This window comes from Canis aureus, chromosome 11 (assembly GCF_053574225.1).
Source record: "Canis aureus isolate CA01 chromosome 11, VMU_Caureus_v.1.0, whole genome shotgun sequence".
Lineage (NCBI taxonomy): Eukaryota > Metazoa > Chordata > Mammalia > Carnivora > Canidae > Canis > Canis aureus.
The window spans coordinates 63,297,131-63,322,803 of record NC_135621.1 but is presented as its reverse complement, the minus strand read 5'-3'; the positions used below and the strand labels follow the sequence as shown (position 1 = coordinate 63,322,803).

General features: G+C 42.6%; 2 long non-coding RNA genes across 4 annotated transcripts in view; both read left to right on the top strand.

The window, feature by feature from the left end:
* LOC144324199 (uncharacterized) overlaps positions 1–25,673 on the top strand; it is a 584,277-nt gene that overhangs the window by 25,770 nt on the left and 532,834 nt on the right. The gene's annotated exons all lie outside the window — the stretch shown is intronic.
* On the top strand, positions 11,756–19,116 carry LOC144324207 (uncharacterized). Its single transcript, XR_013389730.1, has 2 exons — positions 11,756–18,635; positions 18,872–19,116. It is a non-coding gene; the product is annotated as an uncharacterized LOC144324207 (long non-coding RNA).

Sequence of the window (25,673 nt, the reverse complement as noted above, 5' to 3'; positions counted from 1 at the left end):
GGCTTTGTAAAGGCTTTGATCTTTTGTCATTTAGTGAGAGGTAAGGCCATGCTGGGAATGGGGCCCCGTGGGCAGTTGGAATGAAAACTAGAGAGCAATGGCAAATCACAGTGCTGCTTCAGAACTGAGAGAGTGAAAAGTATCCAGGAGTCCTACTTCAGGATCAGCCCAAGAGAAGGATGCAAGGCTCTGAGCAGGTATGAACTTCTACCAAGTAAATCCATCTGAAAAATTGGGCCCCCAGAGGCTGCTGCCATTTCTCATCTAAATCTTTTTTGTTGGAAGTGATGAAAACCAGTGTATGGATCTGATGATCTTTTCTGGAAGAGCCTTGAATGCAAGTGCCATGTGATAGGCAAGCAGGTTACCTACCCGAATATATTTGCTTGATTAACATCATTCACCACAACCCACATCCCCGTCCTACTCCAGTCACCATCCCTCCTTGCTCTTAGGACAGGAGATTGCTTATTCTTAATGGATAAAATTGGCACAAGAACCATTCATTAGTTGACAAACTAACTGAGCACTTATATATGATATAATAATGGACAACAGGTAACATTTATGGAGTGCTTAGTTTGTGACAGAATTTGTCTTAAGGACTTTATTTGTATTAACTCATTTCATTCTCCTTGGAGCCCTACGAAATAGTACTGTTTTTTGCCCCATTTTATTTAATTTAATTTTTTAAAGGATTTTATTTATTTATTCATGAGAGACACAGAGAGAGAGGCAGAGACATAGGCAGAGGGAGAAGCAGGCTCCTTATGGGGAACCTGATGTGGGATTCTATCCCAGGACCCTGGGATCATGACCTTAGTCGAAGGCAGACTGAGAAGGCACTGAGCCACCCTGGTGTCCCTTTGCCCCATTTTATACATCAGGAGGCTGGCAGTAACTATCTTAACCCTGAGTGTTAGTGCTGTGTTTTGCTACAGTGTCTGTCCTAGTGCAAGATGCCATGTTCCACAGTAACTCCTACAGTAAAAGTGGTCATTGCTTGCCCAGGCCTTTTGGGTGGCTGGTTGCAGGTCTGTGATGTATGGTCCCAAAATAGGAATAAAACAGCCTCATCTAAGAATATGCTAGAAAATTGTGAAGCAACTAGAGGAGTTTGGGGATGTTGAAAGGATAGGGTGAGTGGAAGGAAGGAAAAGGAGCTGGGACACTGTTGTGGAGGAAGGGCAGGAGGGGCAGAGGGAATGGAGGCATTGGCCAAGGACTCTGGAAACCCTTCCCCCTTTGTGTTCAGCATTCAGGTCAGATTCCTAGGATGACAGGCCCTGAAAGGAGCTTTGAGTTCCCTAACCTGTGGAACTTGTCAGCTGGCCACTGTCCTTCTCTGCTTTGGTCTAATTTTAATAACAGTGTTAAAAATGCCTGAACCCCCTGAATCTAGGGGTTCAGTTACCACTAGAAGTGTCCAGTGCTGCCTGCCTCATAAACCTGGTAGGTGATTTCAAGGAGGGGAAGTTAAATAATTTAGTTTGGTAGTAATTAAAAAAAATTACTTTTATAGCAAAATAAATATTACCAAATTATGGAGTTGAAACAAAATTCTAATGAATTCTTAAAGCATGGGATTTCTAAGAACTTTCTCCTTTCACTGAGCTAGGCTCTCAGACCCCTGGCAGTGTGGATTCACTCTTCTCTGCCCTTTGGGGCATTTCGGGAGAGAGAAGTAGGAATTGCTGTGCTGCTCATTATCCCCCAGCCTTGACCAGCAGTCCCCTAGGGCACGTGAGGTGTGGCTTCAACCAAACCCTCTTTGTGTGTGACTCCTGGAGACTCCCAGCTTCAGAATTCCTATTGTGCATAATATCCTAATAAACTTAGGGGTGGAATGACTTGCAAAGGAAGACAGGAACCCCAGAGACCTTGGAGGAAAAAAAAAGAATAGAAACATAGGACTTAAAAGCAGAAAGTTTTATATATGATAAAAGACAATACAAATAAATTTATGACAGATGACCAACTAGGGAAAGGTATTTGCATCATATATAAAGGACTGCTCTTAATATACAAAGGAGGTGGGATCCCTGGGTGGTGCAGCGGTTTGGTGCCTGCCTTTGGCCCAGGGCATGATCCTGGAGACCCGGGATCGAATCCCACATCGGGCTCCCGGTGCATGGAGCCTGCTTCTCCCTCTGCCTGTGTCTCTGCCTCTCTCTCTCTCTCTGTATCTGTCATAAATAAATAAAATATTTAGAAAAAAAATATACAAAGGAGGTCTTACAAAGCAGGAAGTAAAAGACAACCCATAGAAAAATGGGCAAAAGTATGAACAGGTAATTTACAGAAAAACATTTGTTAATGGCTGATAAACATTTGAAGATACTTAGCCTTGCTTGTTATTAAAGAAATGTTAAACACTAACATAAAATTGTTTTTCACCTAGGAGATTTGCAAAAATGAAAGCACTTTGATGCTGACAAGCATTCAGGGAAGTGGGCAGACATATACAATGTCAGTGGGAATGGGTATATTGGTACAAACTTTCTGGTGAGTAGTTTGGCTGGATTCTTGAACACTTAAGATGCTCTTATGCAGTACCTAAAAATAATAGCAAGAGTATTGTCTCTGTATTAGGGACATATGTAGAATGACATTTTTTATAATTGGTTTGTGAAATGGTTGCAGTTAAAATGTCCAGTAAAAGGGTAAATGGTGAGATGTACAGTCCTGTGCTTGTGATGGAAGACTATATGCAGCCTCTTACCTTTATAGGCAGATTTTTATATGCTGGAGTGGGAATAAGCATAAGAGTAGGCCAATAGTATGGTCACTCACTTTTTAATTAAAAAAAAAAAAAAGATATGCTTGTATAGTTATGTTGTTGAAACATAGGTACAAATCAGGAAAGATCAATGCACCAAATTCCAAAGTGGGCTCTAGTTGGTGAGATTAGAGATGGCTTTTCTTTCATGTGTTTTGTAGTGTTTTTCAGAGATTAAACAAACATGAACAAATGCACACCTGTGTGTACTCATCGGGCCCCCAGAATTCACCATTTTGTGTTCCTGGTTGGATGTCCAGATGAGTATCTTTTCTCCCTTATTGTACTCTTAGAATCCAGGTTCTCAGCCTGAGAGGTGACCTTGGTGTTTCATCCAGCCTGTTTTGTAAATGAGGTTCTGAGGGATCACATGTCTCCATTTCCTTAGGATGACCGTGTTTTATCTGTCATCCCAGCATCCTGTGCAGTTAGTTTCCCCTTTCAGGCTCAGACATGTTCTGGTCTGGATTATAAATTACCTGACTTCCTGCCTAGAGAGGTCAGATAACAGTTAAAGTTAACAGAGTTGGTGAGAGGTGGAGGTAGAGATTAAACCCAGAGCTCCTGATTTCATTGGATTTGGTAAAAGGCAATTCTTGCCCTCAGTGAGCTTCTCATAACTTTATCAGGAAGAAGTATTATCCCACAAAGGCAGGTAGTTCTTCAGAGAATACTGGATTTAGAATCAGGCTGGATTTAATTCTTTGTGCTACCTCTAGTTCCTGGCTGTTCTCTGGGCTCAGCTTCCTTATCTGTAAAATGGGGCTCACGATGCCTGTCTCAGAGGGTTGATGTGAGTATTAAATACAGTGCTGAGTATAAAGCTTAGTGCGCAAACTTCATTTATGAAAAGAGCAGCCCAGTGTAATTCTAAATAATATAAAGGTCCAAATGTATGGAATTCTCTGAGGTAGAAAATGAAATTCCCAGTGTGTCCTGGGATGGAAGGACACCAGGAACCTTGGACAAACCCATTCTCATTTCATAGATGTTCTTTCCAAATATCCAGGGGATGGTATGCTTTAGGGATGCTGGACCATGGAAAAACTTTGAGTTGCTTGTTACAAGTCAAAGTTGATGGCTAAGTGGTTTGGTTCTCTTAGGCCCATGTTGTAGAGTCAGAGCCTCTGGCAGTCCAATTGCTCTGGGAGTTTTCAGTAGCCAGACCTATATGATCCTGTTGGGGAACCAGCACAAGAGGCCTTCTTGTCCTGTCTCTTGTCACTAGCTTTCCTCCTGCATGAGCCCTGGCCGTGAAGAGCCTCTGAAAGGCCACATCTCTGTTAGAGTACCTACCACCCTGCTGGTTAGGGGCCTGGGTCAGAGGCCGGTGGCAGCTTGTTCGTATCCTCTGTGGCCCTGGCAGTGCCCAAGTCTCTAAGTAAATACCTCTCTTGTCTCCTGGTCAGCACAGTAAGGGGGTTTGGGTTTTCACTTCTGAACTAGCAGGAAGGGACGAAGGACCTGGATGAAAATAACAACAAAAGCAACACTTTTTTTACACTTCAAAATGGTACTTGCTCTTTGCACATTTGATCCTAAAATCTCACTTATTCTTAGCAGTGAACATAATTCAGAAGGGCTTGTGGGGAGGTTTATTTTCCATTTCCCATGTTTTCTTTTTCTTATTGTTTGAATGTAGCATTTTCTTCTGCATCTTCCAAAGAAGGTAGAATATTCCAGAACAAGGGCATGTTTTAAAGGACTACATGCTGAACATGAACTAATATTATTGGACAAAAAGTTTTAGACTGTTCTGCTCTTATGTCTATCACAATAATAATTTCTGAGATTTTGTGAACATTCACTATGTGCCAGATACTGCCAAGTGCTTTACAAGCATGATCTCATTTAATTCTATTAAGAATCTCTGAGTTTGATGCTGTTATTATCTCTGCTATTCAAATGCTGAAACCAAGGCTTAGGGAAATTAACTTGCCCCAAGTTCCCAGCTAGAAAATTCCGGAGTATGAAGGCAGATCTCTCTGATGTCAACAACCGCGTCTTAACTCTATATTGACTTGCCTCCCATTGTGCCTCTTAACCTATAGTGTGCCAGGCTCTGCCCTAGAGGAGAGCTCTGTTGGCAGGTTTTTGGCTATGAACTTCCATGGCATAGTTGAGATATTTTTGCCCAGTTCTGATTGAAACCTCCCTCTTCCTTCACCTCCTCTTTCTCCTCCTCCTTCTTTTTTTTTTTTAAGAATAAGAAAGTCCCAAATACCTGCTGGTTGCCATATCTCCCAGCTTATGTGGTCAACATTTCATTACATTAGCATTTGTTTTCACTAAAAAAGTAATCACATTACTGCCTTTCATGTCACATTAGTGAAAATGGATACCAATATGATACATATTAATAGAATATGATGGGAAATTGCTAATACAATTAGACTTTCACATTTTATTAGTTCTGGAGTGACACCATACGCTGAAGAACAGCTCACTTTAGCGGTGATGAGGAACAAGGTGGAAAGTGGTAGATGCCTTTCTATCCTATAACAGAGCAAGCTCCCAGGGGGCCCTGGTGCATTCATGGGGTCCCATGCTCAGTTTCTGAGCCTCACTTCCTGTTATTTCCAGTAACATGAGCACCTTTTGGATTTGGGCTAGGAGAGGAGTTCCTCCTTCACAGCCAGGCTGTGTTGCCTGAATTGTGGTCATTAAAGTATCATGTGATATGATACTGCTTGGGTGGCCCCAGATCAGATAGAATTAATATTTTATTATCCCTTCTGTGGAGGGTGCTGGTGAAGACGGGGGACACAGGAAAGGGAAATGTCCCCAGGGCCCTTCCCAACAGTCAGCAGTAGCTTTCTCAAAGTCCTCTGCCTTTGACTGTGGGCCTTAGGAGGAGTGTTTGGTTGCTTTGTCCTCTCAGAGATCTTCTGACTTTCTGTCCTTCTCTCCCTGCCTCCCCATCCCCCTTTTCTCCATTCATCCAAGTGATAGGAGGAAATCTCTTGACTGTGTCACTCATGGACATTGTTTGAGGGATATTGTAGTTCATATTCAGTCTTGGTTAATTGTCTCCTGGCACACTGGATGACTGTGGTGACTGTGTCTCCTCATGTCCCCCACTTGAAACACTGTCCAAATCCAATTTGTCTCTTCAGGCCTACTTCAAATCCTGTTTTTCCCATGAAGCCATCCCTATATACCCCAAGCTAATGTTATCTTTGAGTTGGAACATACACTGTACACCTGCTTTTATGTTCTCATATGACTTGGCTAACAAGTTACAGTGGCCACTTCCTGGCCTTGTTCAAAAGAAAAACTGTAATTCCAAACTGAGAGTGAAACAGATAAAACCTCATAAACGTACTGTTAGACTTGAAAGGACATGAGGGCCACTGTGAAATCCCCAAGGTGTGGGGTATGGTACAGTCTGGTAAGTAGTGGCCAGGACTCAGAGAGGGTAGGGTCCTTGCTTTCTTTTTCTCTGCAGCTTGTCTCTTGGCATTTTTATTTTATCTGCCTTTCCCTAGAATAAGATCCAGAATTTGGGACCTTGGATGGAAACCTGTGGTGTGATAATTGGGAAGAAACACTGTGGCAATTAAGGAAGATGTCTATTGCCTTGACAAAAGGATTCACTTTGAGGGGAGGGGAAGAAGGGAAAAAGCAAAAGAAGAGATAAGGGTAACATGGCTTTTAAGTAAGAAATGATTTACTTTGGAGAAAGCTACACATTGTGGAAAAAATACAAAGAGACCTTATGGCCTTAAGAATAGTTAGGCATCCTAAATCATAATGGCAGCAGAGACTTCATTTGCCAGCTTGTTCTAGCTCCTCTGCAGGGAGGGCACCATGGGAAGCTCTGGAGAGAACAGGGATAAGCAGCAAGTGGGAACTTGCCTTCTAAGCTCATGAAGCTCCATGGCCCAGGAGCAAGGCCTCTGGTCTGCAGGTTGGGAAACCCGAGTATACCCTTTGGATTCTCACTTGAAGAACTGAAGGGTGCTGTATTAGGTGATATGTAAGGCCATGTCTTACTCTCAAATTCTGTAATTCTTCTGAAGGGTACACATCCCAGGTGTGCCAAGTGAGAGAGCCTGAACATCAGACTGGGTGTCATAGTGTGGGGAGGTTGGTATGGATGTGAGTGAGATCTGGTAAGATCTAGATTGCTGGAGCAGGAGAGCTGGGCAATGCCCTCAGATCAGGAGAAGGCACTAGCAAAGGTGGGACATGGGGAACTGTGAATTAAAGGGTTTCTGTAGGCAGGCTGAATTGCAAGGCTGGAGCCAGATGGTTGGCAGCATGGGATTGCAGCCTAGAAAGTGTGGACTTGACCGTGTAGGTATAAGGAAGCCAGTGAAGGCGGATTCTGTCTTTCGCTGGAGCTTGCTTCTCTGATGGCTCATGAAGGGCCCTCAGGAAGGCAGCCAGTTCTGTCCAGTTCTTGTGCTGGCCCTGGAGTGCTGGCAGATGATTCTGTCGTCAGCGCTGGGGGCTCTGGGAGGTGGATGTGAAGGAAGCCAGCGTAGGTAGGGTGGAGAGATGTTGGATGGGTAGGTTTGCTTCTCAGTTTCCAAAGTGAAGGGAAGGCTGAGGGTGTATCAGGGGCTTCTTTCAAAATTCATTTCCAGTATGCCTCTTAGAGGGTGAGAGGCTTTCAAAGCAAAGCAGATGAAGTCCCCAGCCAGCCTGGCTTAGTCATTCTTCCTCTCCTGTCCAGGTGGCTTGGTGAGCTTTCTCACTCTTGCCTTTTCAGAACACACGAGACACATAGAACCCCAGTTTGACAGTGGCTGTGGGAGCATGCTGGCTTAGGCTGAGTCCCACAAGATCCCACACGAGGTGAAAGTAAAATTGAGGCAGTAGCCAATCACTTGGTGAACCCGAAGAATCCTGACCCAGTGTTCTAGGCCGGGGGTTGTGGCCACAGAATGTCCCCTGAGGTGGAGAACATTGCATTACTGTTGCAGCATCACTGTTGCCGTCATGAGGAGGATCTCTCAGCCCTCCAAACATGCCATTGACTGGTGTGGTCCTTTCTGTTTGTTCTCCCTCTTGCCTGTGTGTTTCCTAAACGCACATGTGAAATGGGTATTTGTAAGTTCCACGGATTACATATTGAAATCGTTATCACCATTCAGGCCACTATAACAAACAATACTGATTATAGAGCAGGAAGATATTTTGTAATTATAATGTTCTTCAAACTTCTCTGATTGACACTTAGCATATTTAAACAGGGATGATCAAAAATTATGTTCACAGCGCGGGCCTTGTCTTCCCTTCGGCAGCACAAAAGCTTGCCTCGGTAGGTAACAGCCACCAGGCTGCCTTTGAGCAGCTGTGTCGAGATGGGATTCGGTTTCTTTGGGGTGGGGGTGGGGGAAGACACCCCGGCTTTCAAATCAAAGACAATTCAGTTTAGAGAAAGATGTACCTTGTGGAAATAAATAAAAGGAGGCGCAGTGTACCGTCAGCTGGCCGTCTTAAATCAATAATGCAGGCAGTCCATCTTGCATGTCCATTCAGCTCCTGACTCATTCTACATGAGGGGGAGGAGCACCTGCCTTCCAGTCTGGTCCCAGAATAAAAGCCGTTATCGAGAAGTGTCCGGGGGTGCCAGTGAGTCTTGCTCTGCTCGTCGAGGCCTCGCTGGAGCTGGCCTGCCGGTGTGCCTGCCAGAGGTCTGAGGGTGTTAATGTCCCTTAGCTCCAGATCACACAATCTGCATCCATTATTTTGCCAAGCAGGGACACCTGGACGGGAGGCACTATTTTCTTTCAGTGGCCCCTGGCTTATAAAACAAAACCAGCAAAGAGCACGTAATCCCTTTGAGTATTCTTGTGGTGTGCCTAATGGGGTTTTTGAGAGTGCCAGGTACCGTGAGAAGACTCTGGGAAAAAAAAAGAAAAAAAAAAAAGAAAGAAAGAATCAGGAAGGCAGCATTTTTAAATCATCTTTGTTTACAAAGTGGTGACATTCCGTCTTGAATCAAAGGGAACAGTTTCCAGGTAGAGAAGTCTCTGGTTTGTCTTTTGTCACCTACCAGCTACCAGTATGTCTCTCCTCCAAACTTTGCACAAAATCAACTTACCTTGATTTAAGCAACAAAGAAGGAAAGGGCTTGGGGGTTCAAAGGGTGGGCAAGGGGGAAGCTTTTAAAAGATTATCCTTTTGGGGTTTTTGATAGATTAAGAGGGTGATCAGACTAGGCTGCATCTTAATAATAGGGCCGTGCGAATTTTGGCTCGACTAATGGAAGCTCTTTTGTCAATTTCCTGTACCCTGTACTTGACAGGACTCAGGAAATGGCTCGACTGGCCCACCTTTGATACCTAGAAGCGGCTTAATGAGATTTAAAGGTGTGCTACCATGACTGGAGTTTCCCACATTAAGTCTAAGTTACACACGCTCTCCTCCTTGCGCTGGCCCCTCGCTGGCTTTGTTGCCTGTCTGCTAGAATCCAGAACATGTTTTCTCTATAGAAGTAACAGCCGAAAGCGGGCAGCTGAGTTTCTGAACAGAAATTGTATTTCTAAGAAGGGTGTTTTTTTTTTTTTTTAAGGTTCTATTCAGGACTGTGTCTCTGAAATATTATCTATCATAAAAACATGACATGAATTTACTATGGCAGTCAGCTGCAATTTTTAAATACACTCTTTAGGTTAGTGAGTAACATCTTCCCTTCCCAAAGAGACAGAGGAGAGAAGGAACATCAGACTGTTATTTCTTGGGGGTGGGTGGGGAGGGCTGTGGGCGAGGCCATGCCAGAACGTGTGAGCTCAGATGGGGCCCAAATGTTTCTGATGGAATATTTGAGCTGGAAATATTCGACGTGAAAGATCCCGCCTCAAGGAGCACTCTGTCAGCTGGAAAGGGGCTGGGAGTCGTGATGAGTCCGCCTGTGCCTGTTAGGTGGGTTTGAGAGTGGAGCTGCCTGGGCAGGGCATGGGGGTGACAAAGCCATTCTTGCTAACCTTATATGATTGTGGATTTTTAGGTGACCCTCAAGGAAGCAAAAAGGTCTGCCTCTGGTCGTGACTCTGAAGGGCCTTGGTACAATAGAGTAGACCCTAGGTAAAGTGGGTGAGTAATGCTCTCAGAACCCTGTTCATTTTGTTGCCTGCTTCCTTGCAGGGAATTAGGCCTGGTTGCCTGGAGGCAGGAAGCTCCTCTGCTGGCCCTAAGGCTGGAGATCCTGCACCATACCACCTACTGAGAGTAGACCTCCCTTCCCGGGAAGCTGCCAGTCAAGACTTGTTTGCCATTCCAGAGCTTCTTTTAAATTTTAGCTCCAAGGGGTTAGAGATGAACTTGGCTATAGCACGTTCTCTGTCCATTCCAAGTAAAATTTCAAGTTACTGGTCTTCTTTAGCACTGTGATTATCTGCACACCCGTGGAAGTGGCCCCTAGACTCCTCCATGGCCCCTTGCCGGTCTACTGTCACTAGGCATAATCAGACCTATGATGCTGCTTCCAGCTTCTGAATCAGACAACAGAATGTTCACATTTCCCAAAGAATCAAGGCCCGAGTTGCATAGGAGTCAAGCTGATAACCATGTAGATTGATATTTAAAGGGGCAAAGCTCCCAGGATTATTTCAAACTGATTTTCAAGATACACAGTATCCATATACCATATTTGAATCCAGTTTTGAATTGTCCACAGATGTACTCGAGGAATCAGTGAGCATAAGTGGGATGGATAGGTCTTGGTAGAGTTCAAGTTTTTCTCTTTTACCTTATCTAGCCTTATAAGAATGGATTCTCTTTCTTCTTTTTTTCCCCATCTGATGCTCAGGATTTATAAATATCAGATTCCCCTTTGCCATCATTGGCCTGGCATCAGCTAACCTTTCTCTCTCGGTTTTCCTTCTGTGGTATTTGAGGCACCACTTGGGAAAAATCAAATATAAACTGACCTATTTTACAGATAGGCTGAGAAATTTGTGTGATTTTTTTTTTTTTAATGCACATCTGTTTGAAATATCTGTGAATAGAAGCCATCGGAATGCTCACACACGGCTCCTAAAAATGTGTGAAGGGCCAGGTAAGGTTGGAGGTTACATGTTCAGGCGCCCCAGGAGGAGGCTGGCTGATGTGGCTGTGGGCCAGTGGCTGCAGGCTGTACCACCTGTGATGAAGACCGACATGCATGAGACTTGGAGGTAAACTGACCTCAGTCCAAACGCCAGTGCCACCACTTAGTAACTGTGTGACTTTGAAAAATCACTTAGATCTTCTGAATGGTGCCCTTAGCTGTGGAATGGGGATAATGCCTACCTCATGAGATTGCTGTAAGCTTTCCATTTTTTGAGCACAAGCCACAGTAAGAAATGCAGTTTATATCACAACCTGGCACACACAGATACATCACTCACACTTATGAAACTGAAGCAAACGTTTCATGAAACAGTTTTTACGTATATAATAAAGGTAGCTCCTGGTATTTTCTATTCTATTGTATTTTTCATTGAACAAGGTTATTATAATCCATCAAATTGATTTCAGGACCAAATAATAGTTTGTAATGCAGAATTTGAAAAACACTATAGGTATATTAAATATACATGTACATTCCGTTAATATGTCGAAGGACCAGAATCTTTTTTTTTTTTTATTATTAATTAGGATACAATCAGCTGTGCTACAGAAACAAGCCCTGACATAGCTGGGCCATAACACTATGGGAGTTTATTTTTTGCTTTTGTCAAGTTCAGTGTGGATTGGGCAGGTTTTTAAGACAAGTCTCCTCTGTCTGGATCCAGGTGGCTTCCATCATATTACTTTGTCATCTTCACATGTGGCCTTCACAGTTGCCACAAAAAGGAAGAAGAGAAATGGATGCCTTTAAGGGTTCGGAAGTTGCATGATCACTGTTACCACCATTCCAGTGGGCAGAGCTCACTCAGGTGCATGGCCGTAACCCAACTGCCAGGGAGGCTGGGACATGCAGTCTTCCTGTGTGTGCTGGAGAAGAAAACAGTAAGGAGGTACAGTGAATGACATAAGCCATATACCGTAGTATTAAGGCAGGGTCCAGGGTAGGTCTTTGATGGATACTGAGGCTCAGCAATCGAGTAATTAAGGTGTAGGGTTGGTCTGATTTGGGGTGATGCTGGCTAGCCGCAAGGCAACAGCCCAAATTGATGACTTCAGGGGGCTTTGTGGTTTTCTTTATGACATCTCATCATTCTAAAGTTTCACACACTCACTTGTGGGTGTGGACAGTTTTCTACAACTAGTGTGAGTTTACCTGTTGCTGGATCTTTAGGGGCTCAGTGGTGGCATTCTTCTAGGGCAGTGAGATAGGACATAAAGCTCTCTTTCCAACTGGTGAGCCTGGGCCAACTGTTAGTGCCTATCACTAACTGGTAGTTATAGCGAACATTTATATTGAGTGCTTACCATGTGCTTATAAGTATTGAGCTAAGTAGTTCACAAGTGGGACGCCTGGGTGGCTCAGCGGTTGAGCGTCTGCCTTCGGATCAGGGCGTGATCCTGGGATCTGGGATCGAGTCCCGCGTTGGGCTCCCTGCATGGAGCCTGCCTCTCCCTCTGCCTGTGTCTCCGCCTCTCTCTCTGTGTCTTTCATGAATAAATAAATCTTAAAAAAAAAAAAAAGTAGTTCACAACCTTTATCTTATTATCACAGACTTATTAGGCAGAATCTTAGACATCTTAGTCTCCTTTTGAGATCATTTGTACTGAAAAATTTACTTCACAGGTGGAAAAAATGCTCCAGTTCAGGGCTGTTATTTCCCTAGAGTTGCACAGAACCTGGGTATATATTAGTGGTTATACTAGGATCCAAAGCCCAGATTTCTTGATTCCCTTCAAGAGGGACATGAGGGCAATGTGGGGGTACATGTTAGTGGCCTTAGCAGAATGTTCATTGAACCTTCAATTTAGAATCTTCAGTTTTTTCCTGGTATACACACCAGAAATTCTAATTAGTACTGGAATAGAATGCCCCCCAAATTGTAGCTACTATTAAACTTCGAGCTTTCATTGAACTGATCATTGTAGGTAGAAATACCTGAAGTTGTCTCAAAAGCCAGCTCAGGTATGGGCCTGGTGATTTAAACTATTACCAATACCAACTTAAGGAAGAAACACACATCTAGATTGTCATTAAAGATCCTTATCCATGGTTTTTACTTGTTTTCACATAAATCTGCATGCTATCCTCTGTTACTCAGCAATCCTTGGTGGCTACCAGTACTAAAGAGAAAAATTGAAATTTGCCAAAAGAACGCAAATGTGCTTCTGACAATGACAGGACAGAGTGAGGGAGGTGGTTTAAGCCACAGCCTATGGGATGTAAGTTCTTCTTAAGGAAGGACTGTCTAGCAGCAAAGCAGTTAAGCTCACGTAGAGGTAGGTGAGGAGGGTTCCATTGCATCTCTCTTGGGAGGTCTTTATTGGTGCTTCTCTAGATTGGCTCAAGTCAGAGGTGCTGACCTATGACTTGCTCAGTTTTCCTCACTAGGGAGAGGGATTCTATGATTTCTTGAAATTACCTCCTAGTTCAGTGTAATGAATGTCTCCTTAAGTAATTATAGAAAGTAACAATCTGTGATGTGTGTACATGCACATAGGCAGTTTGCACACACATGGCCCATGTCCAAGTGTCCTTTGCCCCCTGAGGAGGGCCAAAGGGCATGAATGTTTAGAGTGAGGTTTTCCTAGCTTGGCCTGCTCAGATTTTGCAGTCTTACCGTCTTTGCAGCTGTACATGTGACGTTCTTTTTCTGTTTTCACACTCCCCCACCCTTTTATATTTTAGGATCAAGAAGAGGGCCAAAATTTGAGACTAGTCAGATAGGTGCTTTAAGCGTCTGTGCCCCCTCTCCCTCTACCCTGCTTCTGCAAATGTGGTGGTTCTTTCAAGCTCATATTTACTTATGCTTCCTGAAAGGGGTGCAGATAAGAGGTGCAGCATCTCACAGCCTCACTGTTAGCTAGTATTTAAAAGGATGCACTGCTTGGCCGGTGCCTGGGCTCCCAGGGCCTACTCTGTGGTCTGCACTCAGTTGGGGAGAGCGTTTTTGTCCTGTGCATGTACTGATAATTTTATTAACTGGAAACAAGCTTTTCTGCCTCAACACAGACTCTTGATATTCTTGCATAATATGTTTGACATTTCTGAGACAGTGAAGTCTGAGGAGAATGAGCCCTGAATTGGGAATCAGGAGTGCCAGTTTTTGTCCGGATTTGGCTGTTGTCCTACTCCTTCTCCTTATGCAGCTCACCTAACCTCTCTGTGCCTCATTACCTTCCTTTCCCTACCTGGAAAATAAGGACCGTTTCCTCTGCCTCCTCCAAGTCAGAGATGTCAGGTACACCCAGGCTATTTATTTGGTGCCTTTGGTGGGGAAGATGTGCTATACATTCATGATGGCTCTTTTTGCCTTTGTTGTGGTTATAGTTATTTTATTCATTTTTAAATGGCTTGGTAGAAACCACTGTGAACTCAGTATCAGGACAAACCGTATCTTACAGTGATCTACTGTTGAGATGCGATCTTTCAGAGCTGTGATACAATTTCCAAGTGGGGCCTTCTGAATGAGAGCCAGCATTTGTCCCAACTCTTGAGATCCAGCTGGTTGGGTCCCTATTCTGAGAGATGTGTGCATCCTTCTTTCACTTTTTCCCTGGAAAAGGTAGGTTCCTTTGTGTTAGCTTTTTTGTTTGTTTTCATTCTAAAGATTTATAAGCTCCCTTCCTCTACCCCAATTCTACCTTAATTTTTTTTTTTTTTGTATGTTCTGGGTGAAAGAAGGTCTCCTGAGGCTTATCACCTGCAGATGGTGCTTCTGAAAAGGAAACTGTTTCAGAAAGTTCCAAGCACTGAAAATGGGTGTGTAATGAACCCTGTTTTGCATCTTTAATTATAGCATTTGCCACTGTGCATGCTGTAATCATATGCTTTCTCTAGAGCCAAAGCAATGTGCAATTCCAGGTCCATTCATTAGTGAACCGGCAAATCAATCACAGGTCTTGTCAAAAACATCACTGCAGTATGGGGTCCCTTTGCATAGACCATGAGATCAGATCTGTGATGGACTTCTTCTCCCTGAGGGGTTCAAAGACCTTCTTAACAAATGTCTTGCTCACATGTGCAGATTCTCTGATATCTGTCTGTCTCTCTTGCTTCCTCTCTTCCTCCCTGCTCCTGTGTCATATAGTGACTGCTGGTCCTTGGAAAACACGACTTGCCTCTGACATTAGACAAGTGAAGGCTGCAGGAGGCAGATGTAGGGACAGAGTGGGAGACTTCTATGATCCCAGGAAAGTGCCCAGAAGTTCTCTTGGCTTACAAATATCTTGCTTATTCAGGTTTCACAAAGTATAAAATTTCTCCACCAGGGGTAGGATTTTGGGTTAAGCATTCCCCTTGTAGGAGAGGGTCTTCACATTTAAACAGCAAATACTTGCTAGAGGTAAACCTGTACAGTTATAAACATTTGTTTGTAGCAAACTCTTCTCTCCCTACCTGAGGGCCTTAGAGCAGAAGACTGGGGGCCTGCTGGGTGTCAGTGTGGAGACTGCAGCTTTGCTGTGGGCAAAAGGCTGGAAGGGGCTGGAGGGTGTTGCAGATTAATCTGGCTTCCTTCCCGGTCATGCTGGAACCTACAGTCAGTGAGCAGAGATTTGGGCTAAGGTGAAGAGGGAAGAGTAAGGTGGTGATAAGATCAGACCAACAATGTTCAGAGTTCAGATGTCACAACTTCTAAATGATTGGCCAATGTCACATTAAGGCCTGGGCTTCTCTTTAGGAAAGGTCTTGAGTTTGTATGTGTATCACCGAATGTTTCTTCAACATATTTATTCTTATTATTAATAATTAGCATATTAGTATCATATTTAAAATAATATATATAACACAATATGTTATTAATTATTGTTTGTTGCCTGCTTCCCCTCAAGAGAATGCCATTTCCTGAGGGCAGCTTCTCTGTTGTGTTCATTGTTGTATTCAGGTAGCTAGAACAGTGCCTGGCGCATACCATCATTGGTGCTCAATAAGTGTTTGTTGAGTAAGTTACTATGTTTATTCTTCTCTTTGGTATGTGAGAAGGCACTCTTTCCCATTCTGGCGCCTACATACTACTCACTCCTGCCCCAGGAATCCGTAGACTTGTAGGCTTGGCACCATCTTTCTTTTCTAGGGCCCTCTCAGAACTGGGACAATTGCAAATATTCGATTTCCACCCCTTTTCTTCACGTGAGAAAGCTGTAAACAGTGATATGGCAGTCTCCACGATGCTTTTCTTTACGATGCCAGTGACGGTTTATTGCAAAGGGCAAGGCCTCGGATTGAATGTAAACAAACACAGCCCATGAGTTTAAAATAGACCATTGAGCAGCTCACAAAATAGGCCCCTTGTTTTTAAAAGAGCAGTGGACGCTCTCAAGAAATAATAAGAAATAATAAGTCTGGAAGCTGGATGGAAAGCTCTGATGCTTTCTGGCTGCGTTTGTCCTTCGAACTTTCTTTGCGTTTGGCATGCCTGTGATATAGCTGCTGCCAGCCACGGCCCAGGAGCTGCAGGCGATGGAAAGTTTATCTTACTGCTGAAGGGAAATGGAAATCTCTTTGTAAAAGCTGCAACATGCTTGTTGTGCTAATATCCAAGAGATGCAGAGTCCCTTTGCTGAGGGAGTCCAGTGTTTATCCTGAGGAGCTGGAGATTTGAGGATAGACAAAATAAGGTCTGGAACATGTATGACCTAGAGACATTTTTTTAGTATCACCTAGCCTGTGTTTCCTCATCTGCAAAAGCAGGGCATTAGTGCTTATGTTATAGGCTTGTTGAAATGGGATGATGTGAATGTAAATTCCATGAGTTGGGGCTTCCTTTGTTAAATTTGTTTCTCCACATCCAGTGCCTCATACCGCGCCTGGCATCTGAGAGGTGACAGCAGCACTAACCCCTTCTACAAAGGAGCAGTAGAGGACAGCAGAGTTCCTTTGTCAGCAGTTTGGAGGCATAAATAGCATTCTTTTCCCTTCCTTCCCTCCAGAATCTTTGTTCTTTAAAAAAAAAAAAATGTAAACACACACCCACAAATAATGTATTAGTACATTCTCATTGTAAAACACTTTAACAAGTAAGAAATATATTCAACTTCTTCCTAAAATAACCATTGTGAAAGTGTTTCTCTCCAGAGACTATGTATCTGTATCTTCTATCTTTGTCTGTCTGTCTATTTCTATCATGTATTTCTATAGCTGTCTGTCTTCCTCTGTATCTATTTGTGATGCTTAATTTTATGTGTCAACTTGGGCCAAAATGGACGGATCTTTGGTGAAACATTATTCTGGATGTTCTGTGAAGGTGTTTTTTAGATGAGATTAACATTTAAATTGGTAGACCTCCAGTAAAGCAGATCCCTGTCCATACTATAGGTAGGTCTCATCCAGTCAGGTTGATGGCCTTAATAGAACAAAGGATGCCTTTGGATTCAAACTGCAACTCTTTCCTGGGCTTTTACCCTGCCAACCTACCCCACAGATTTTGGACTTGCCTGTACCATCACGTGAGTCAAGGCAGTAGAACTAATACATTCAGCTTGTGCTCTCTCTCTCTGTCTTTCTCTCTCTATCCTTTTGGTTCTTTTCTCTAGAGAACCCTGACTGAGATCTCTATCATATCCTAGCCTGTTCTTTTTTGCTTCCATCTGCCCATCTATCCATAGCAGGATAATTTATTGAAATCAATTTGTGTTCCATTCTTATTCTGTTTTCTTCTCCCATTCTCAGAAGGAGCCAACTTTGTATTATGAAGTCAAAGCTGACATTGTTTGCCCACAGCTTCCCTTTCTGAAACCTCCAGCAACTTGGGAGTTGGGTGCATGGTGGGATTGGAAAGAGTCATAAGCTCTGAGATGGGGAGATACGGAGATTCTGCAAGATAAGAAACAGCTTCTATGGGATGGGACCTCTTCCATACCTTTTTACCTTTTCTTTGGGCAAGGACAGGGCCTATGGGATAGGTAAGTTGTCTCATGTACCCAGGGAGGGACTCTTATGCTCAAAGATAATATAGTAATTCCAGTGTCTTTTAGATCATATAATAACCAGGGTAAACCAAAGGCTAGAAGGGCCACATTGACATTTTTGTTTTGTATGACAGTTTTGTTTTGTATACACAGAGGGGTAGAGAGTGATGAGGTATAGGTCAGAATAATGACTGATATTGTATATAGTGGTCTAGCTCTGATAACATTAACGTAAAAATGTATATATACTGTATGCCTAGTTTTAAGTGTTCCAAGTGTTCCTTTTTCTTTCTTTTTGAGTGTGAAAGTGTTTCAGGTGGGACTTGGATTTTTCATTTACTACATCTTGGATGACTAGCCATAACTCTCATTCTTTTAAATATTCTGTAAAATATTCCATATTACTGGGGCAGCTGGGTAGCTCAGTTGGTTCAGCATTCGATTCTTGACTTTGGTTCAGGTCATGATCTCAGGGTTGTAAAATGGAGCCCTGTGTTGGCTCTGCACAGAGTCTGCTTGAGATTCCCTCTCTCACTCTGCCTCTGTCCTTTGCCCCTCACTTGTGCTCTCTTTCTCTCTCTCAAATAAATAAATAATCTAAAAAATATTCCATATTATTGATGTGCCTTAATTTGTGTAAACTATTTTCTATTGCCAAATATTTAGATTGTTTCCTTTTTTAAAATTGTAAACAGTACTCCAGTGAATATGTTAACACTGGGTAATTATTCCCAATTGCCTGAAAAACTGAACCTCCTCTCCTCCCAGAATTCTTTTCTACCTTCATATGCCTGCAGCCCAGCTATATGAAGGCGATTCAGTGGCAAATCCAGAGCCAGCAGAAGAAACCATTCTCCCCACTAGAACCTGTGATCTTATGAAGAAAGTAAGACCTGGGGCAGCCTGGGTGGCTCAGCAGTTTAGCGCCGCCTTCAGCCCAGAGTGTGATCCTGGAGACCCGGCATTGAGGCCCATTTCGGGCTCCCTGCATGGAGCCTGCCTCTGCCTCTGCCTCTTTGTCTCTGATGAATGAATGAATGAATGAATGAATGAATAAATAAAATCTTAAAAAAAAAAGAAAGTAAGACCTGAAGAACAATAAACTTTTCTCTGTGGCTACAGGACATCATGGGCTAAGTCAGGACTGGCAGTGGACACAGGAGAGTTATGGGAGATGGAGGCTGTTTGCCAGTGGGAGCAGAACCTTCCCTGATGAATCCTACACCTTCTATGACACTTCCTGGGAACACTGGAATGTGTGGCAAATCAGACTTCCCTCTATAGTAATTCTCAAGCTGTTTACCTTTCTTTATTTCCTTTTGGAATTATTACCTTGTTTTAAAGAATAAAGACTTGTGAGAACTAAAGTCCTAGGCTCTCGTCCTCTGACACGTTTATGCGTATCATTGCTGTGCATACTTTTGTTCTTTTACCATTTATTTTCATAAATAATACAAACTGTTGTTTTATGTGTCTTAAAATTCTACAGATCTTTTCAGCATGATGTAAACACACATGGCCAGAGACTTAGTCTTTCGTTGTAAGCCTGCCAGCCTTACTGAGCAGTTAGTGTGGTATTCACACTTGACCAGATTTGAGAAGGTGGAACCTGGGAGGCCACCTTGCCTTCCTTCCTTACACTCATCCCACCCCTCCCGTCTGGTGCCCCTTTCCTCAGATCCCTCCACCAGGGGCTTGACATTTATTTCTGAAGGCTTTTGAAAGACTCTAGGCTAAGACCTTAGCTCATAAAAACTTAAAGATCCTTTCTCCAAGGAGACTTTTTATGGGAAAACACCTGAGAGGGAACATTTAAAAGCTAAGGAAGGAATGCGTCTCTAGTGAGTGAATTCTGAGAGTGGATTGGGACCTTTTGAGCTCCTCTTTGGAGTGCTCCAGAAGTGAAAGTATATGAAGGCATGCAGCCCCGTTTATCTCCTTGGCTTTCGTTGGTAACCAGACTTGGAGAAGAAAATGCTCCTTAACGTTGGCTGTCCCCGATCAGGAACAGGGCTCTCCTTGAGAGGGCTATTTAGAAAATCCTATTTTGGTTCACCGCATGGTAAAAGGAGGTAAACAAGTTCTGGCTTCATTTTTAGACAGCCTTGTCTCTGGCCAGGGTGGACATGTGGAAAAATGGGAGGATGAAATACCCCACCCAGCCTTCTGACTCTGGAAGGTGCCAGGACCAAGCTCCTCTGGCCCCAGGTGAAGCTGCTCATTCCTTCCGTGGCACAGAGGATCAAGTTTCAGGGCCTCTTCTTTCCTTCCCTGCATTCCTCCCTTCTTTCTTCTTTCTTCCTTCCTTCTTTCCAAATATCTAGGAAATGTGACTTTTCTTGTTTCAGTTATGTGTACTTTAGTATGATTTGATTTAATCTTTTTTTTTAAGTTCAAGGAATGTTAGTGTTGGCACAGGTCTTTTTGTGTTGGTAAAAGGAAGCAACAAAGAAAAGAGGTATGAAAAGTTCCTTTTGATATCGGAACAACTTGTCATAAATTCTACACCCCAAAACCCTGGTCTCGAATACACTATTTTTGCCATCAGTCTTGTCACCCAAGACTCCATTCTCTCCCTTCTTTTCTTCCCTTCCTTCCCCCTCTGACACTTCTACATATGTGTCTGAATATAGTAAAGTTGCTTTGAGCTTTTTTTTTTCAATTATTCAACAGCTTTCAAGTGGAGAAAAATTTGGGTCTTTTAATTTCATTTTTGGCTTTTTTTTTTTTTTTTTTTTGCATGTGTGTGTCTCCTTTCTGTTTGCTAAACAGTAATTGCGGATCTTCCTGGCCACCTTTAATACTCCCAGCTAATTATCCTGAAATAAATCTCTTTCAAGCCCGCATGCCAGCAGTTCTGGGATCCGAGCGGCTCTTTCAGCTCCCGGCTGCCTGTCACTCAAATGGGCCTCAGCTGCAACTCCGAATGATGAGTATTAACCTCCCGCTGGGAAGATTCGCCCAATCTCCCCACTTCCAACAGCAGCTCCCAGGGCCGCACCACGCTCCTACCTGTTAGCCTAAGCTGGGATTTTCTTTTGCTAACGCTGTGATTTTGAAAAGTGGAAGAGGATTCCTGGGAGAAAGACACTCAGTTAACCTTCTCCTAATTGCCATTCAAGATGGAAAAGGGAAAGAAAGATGGTGGCTGTCCCAGGAGGGCAGCTGGGCCATGGAGTGGCCTGCAGCCTTGCTGGGAAGCACACTGGTCTGTTGGTGAGGGTGTGTGAGCATATCCCAGTGCAGGGGTCTGTGTTCATAGACTCCTACCTGAGGGCAGTTGATGGCTGGTGTCTGGGGACAGGCCTTGATTTGGGCTTACTGTCTTCTCTGACATCCTCCCTTCCTCTCAGATGCCCCTCACTGATGTACTTTGCTAGTTCACTGGGTTCTCCTCATTCTTCCCATCTCTGCTATTCCCTTACAGATTTTATTTTGCCTTGTGCATCATGATTCATCGTTTTTTGTTGCTGGTTTCCTTTCTTTCTTTCTTTCTTTCTTTCTTTCTTTCTTTCTTTCTTTCTTTCTTTCTTCCTTCCTTCCTTCCTTTCTTTTCTTTTTTCTTTTCTTTTCTTTTCTTTTCTTTTCTTTTCTTTTCTTTTCTTTTCTTTTCTTTTCTTTTCTTTTCTTTTTTTCTTCTTTCTTTCTTTTCTTTCTTTCTTTCTTTCTTTCTTTCTTTCTTTCTTTCTTTTTTCTTTTCTTTCTTTCTTCTTTCTTCTTTTTCTTTCTCTATTTGAGAGAGAATGACAGAGATAGTGAGAGAGAGAGCAAGGAGAGGGAGAAGTAGACTTCCCACCGAGCAGGGAGCTTGACTTGGAGCCGTCTTCTTCTTTCTTCTTTCTTCTTCTTCTTTTGCTGTTCTTTAGTTTATTTGTTCAGAAGTTTGTGTCTGGTCTCATTTACCTCTACGGGATGAGGCACTCCTCTCTTTTCACCCATTTCTCTTCTGATTCCATAGGCCTTCCAGCTCCCTTACCAGATCATTCTGGTGAGAAAAAGGGATGGTTACTTGGGCAGGCCCCACAGCCAGTGGGTAATAGTACAGGCTTTGAAGTAACACTAGCCAGTGCTTGGCAAAGAGTAATAGTCTGGTTAAATGAATGAATGGATGAATAAATCATAATGTAATATAACCTAGCATATCTTGTCCCCAAATATTAGGACATCTTCTTAGATTGACTTCTCTGAAACCTTTTGCCTCTGTGCTATGGAAGACCATTTACCAACTGCCAGTTCTTCTCCTTGTGGGGAACATTCCACTTCCTGGACATTGGCAGACATGGTCACCAGACTTGATTTGGCCAATAAACGTTAACTAAAGTCAATGAGTGTCACTTCCAGGTGGAAGCTGTGGTAGCTTGGTTTGCTTTTTTTTCTGTCGCATTTGCTGGCAGCGTTTCAGATCGTGGCTACTCCATGAGCTTGGATATTGGGGTGAGAGCCCCCAGGTGATCTGCCATTGACATATGGTATGAACAAGAAATAAACCTTTGTAGTTCTATGCCACTGGAATTTTAGTTTTTTTTAAAAATGATTGTGACATAATTGGACTCTCCTGACTGATGCACAAATATGCATACATATTCATTTGTATTTCTATGTGGTTTCTTTTCCTCAGCCTTTAAATATACAATTTTTACCTGCCTCTGAATAAAGATCTACTTAGCTGGCCTCTTACTCTTTTTATTGCTATAAACCAAATATCAGAAAGCCAAATCCTGGCCAAAGAGAGAAATGTTTTTGTTTAGATACTTGAACTAGGTAGGTAAGTAAATTATGTGGAACACCAAATAACTCCGATGTCTATGTATCTCAAGATAAATGCAGGACTGTAACATATAGTTATGAGGTTGTGTACCGAACAATTAAGGGGTGGGACATTCTTTTTTCTTTCTTTTTTAAAGAATTTATTTATCTATTTGAGAGAGAATGACAGAGATAGTGAGAGAGAGAGAGCATGAGCAAGTAGGAGAGGGAGAAGTGGACTCCCCACCGAGCAGGGAGCTTGACTAGGAGCCTGATTTACAGGTGCCCTGGGGCAGGACATTCTTAGAGACCACACCATGAGGGGTGCCTGGGTGGGTGGCTCAGTGGGTTAAGTGGCTGCCTTCTGTTCAGGTCATGATCCCAGGGTCCTGGGACCAAGTCCTACATTGGATTCCTTGCTCAGCAGGGAACCATTCTCCCTCTGCCCTTCCCCCTGCTTATGCGCTCTCGCTCTCTTTCTCAAATAAATCTTAAAAAAACAAAAGCAAAACACCAAACATGAATGACCATGTGAACCCTTTGCTGGGCTTCTCTAACAGAGGATCTGCTTACAAGAAATTTCCAGGAGCCAGGGAGCAACTGTGCATTCCACCAACAATATAGAACTGGAGAGTTCATTCTAAGTGATTTCTGAACATTGCTGAAGTCCTCCAGGAAACTGTAATGAGAGGACCCCTAACCATGTTGCTTCTTTGTCACTACTTAAGCAAAATAAGGGCCTGATACTTACAGGCTTCCTGCCATTCTCATTTACCCCTTAACCCCTGCTCCAGAGAAGCCCATGGACTTGTGCTGCATTGTTGTTTTGGAGGACAGTGTTTTCTGATTTTCTTCTTTTGTGGGCTGTGCCTTCTGGGCCAGTCCAATAGGGGGAGCTCAGTAGATTTCACCTCACATCCATCCCCTCTGGACTTTAATCCTCCATTCAGTTACTGCCCTGCCCTGTTTGCCAAACCTTAGACGTGGTTGGTCAGGGTTCTGTCTTCAGACATACTGGTATTTTAATCCCAAGAGCACTAAACAGTGAAATGTAGTTCTATGTTGGTCTTGGATTTTTTTTCTGTTAGAGTGTTGCAGCTTCTGACTCCAGCATGTGGCATAGAATGAATACTGTTAACTGCCAGAGGAATCCTTTGCAGCTGAGTATTTCCTGCATCTGTAAATCATCCTCCTACTGCCTATCATGACAGTTATGCAAGTGACCTTTGGGTTTCACAATTAAAAAAAATTTATGACATTGTAATCCACTCCATCCATGGGAATGCACCACACTGAGATTGTGAAATCAAAGAATGAACGAAAAACAATCATCAATGAAAACAATAAGAAAATGATGGTTTGAACTGAAAGACATTGTGTTGTAATAGGAAGAGCTTCAATCCCAGCTCTGTCACTGATTGTCCGAGTGACCTTGAGTGGATCACTTACCCTCTCCGGGTCTTAGTTTTCCTGTCTGTAAAATGTGAAAAGAACTTTTCCAGTTTCAGCATTTTACAATTCTAGAATGTAATGTTTATGATTATTGAATCATAGTAACTTCAAAAATGTATTGCTAGGTATGGTCATTTCTTAGGTTTCCTGAGAGATTCTTGTAATTGCTTTTGATAATCTTTTTTTTGTTGGGCTGATTTTTTTATCCCTTAAAAAGTTCTTCTCAGCATACTTTTGAAATTAACAAGGATACTTATCTCCATTTCACATGTGAGAACTATTGAGGTTATGTACTTTATCCAAAATAGTGTACTTTTAGTGATGGAAGTGTGGTCAGAACCTAGAAATCCCAGAGTCTCATACCTTATATTGAACAAGAGGGAGTTGTCTCACCCACACTTACTAGAGTAGGAATTATTATTATTATTATTATTATTATTATTTTTTAGAGTAGGAATTATTGAGACACAATCTATCATAATAATTAAGTTCAGTAGATGCTAATTGAATATATCTTATGTGAAGTGGTGAATAAAGTCTTAAAGAAGGTATGATCTTGTGAAGGTCAGTTATATAAACAAATGTAGAAAGTGCAGTGATAAAGGTATTTTCAGGCCTTCCTTTTCCAATCAGGATGGAGTAAGAGAGACGGGGTTTACCCTTCCACCCCCCAAAAAACTGTGAAACTGGACAAAATATAAGAAATAAGGGCTGAGTTATTAGGCATAAAGCAACAAAGGATGGTATCCCTGAAATATGGGAAAATGAAGTGAGCCATCTGATCACTCTAGCTTAATGTCTGAAGAAAGTTTCCAAGCCATGGTACAGGAAAGGAAATCCTAGCAATTTCTGTGAGTTTAGAAGACATGGCTGCAGTCTGGGAAGGCAAAGTGATGAGAGTACGTAGGGCAGACTAGAAAAGTTGAGAGACCTTTAAAGAGATCTGTAGAGGGTCCCATCAGATTGTCAGTTGGGTGGTACTAATCAGTACATGCATGTGAGGAAACTACCCAAGGCTAGAGAATGAATCAACTACAAGGATTAGAGGAAACATCTTTGCAGATCATATAGTGACAGAAATAGTTCCTGTTTCTGTCATTCAGAATAGAAAACCTCATAATCCACAAGACATTGAATAGAATACTCAGAAGGGTTTTGTCTAGTAGTGGAAAACATTAGCCAAACATTAAATGTTGATCCCATCCAATGAAACTTAAAAAAGACCTAAAGAATCAAACTGTTTCCAAGCAACTTAACTGTGCCACAGAAAAAAACTGAAAACGTTTAGAGGAATACAAAAATATCTAGTACTCAACAAAGTAAAATTTGTAATGTCTAGCAATTTGATAAAAAAAAACTATAAGGCATGCAAAGAAACAGGAAAATATGACCCATAGTGGAGAGAAAAATCTATCAATGGAAACAAACTAAGAAATTACACAGAGGATAGAATTTATAGACTAGGACACTAAAACTGTTATAACTGCTTTAAATTTATAAATTCAAGAAACCAGCATTGCAGGAGAAAACATCAGTGAACTTGAAGACATAACAATAAAAACTGTTCACAATAAAGCAGAGAAGGACAGACTGAAAAAGACCAAAGCCAAAACAAGAACAGAGCAACAGTGAACTGCCTGTGGTCTAATATGTCAGTGGAGTCCTTAAAAGGGAAGAGAGAAAAGCAAGACAGAAAAAAAATATTTGAAGAAATAATGGATAAAAT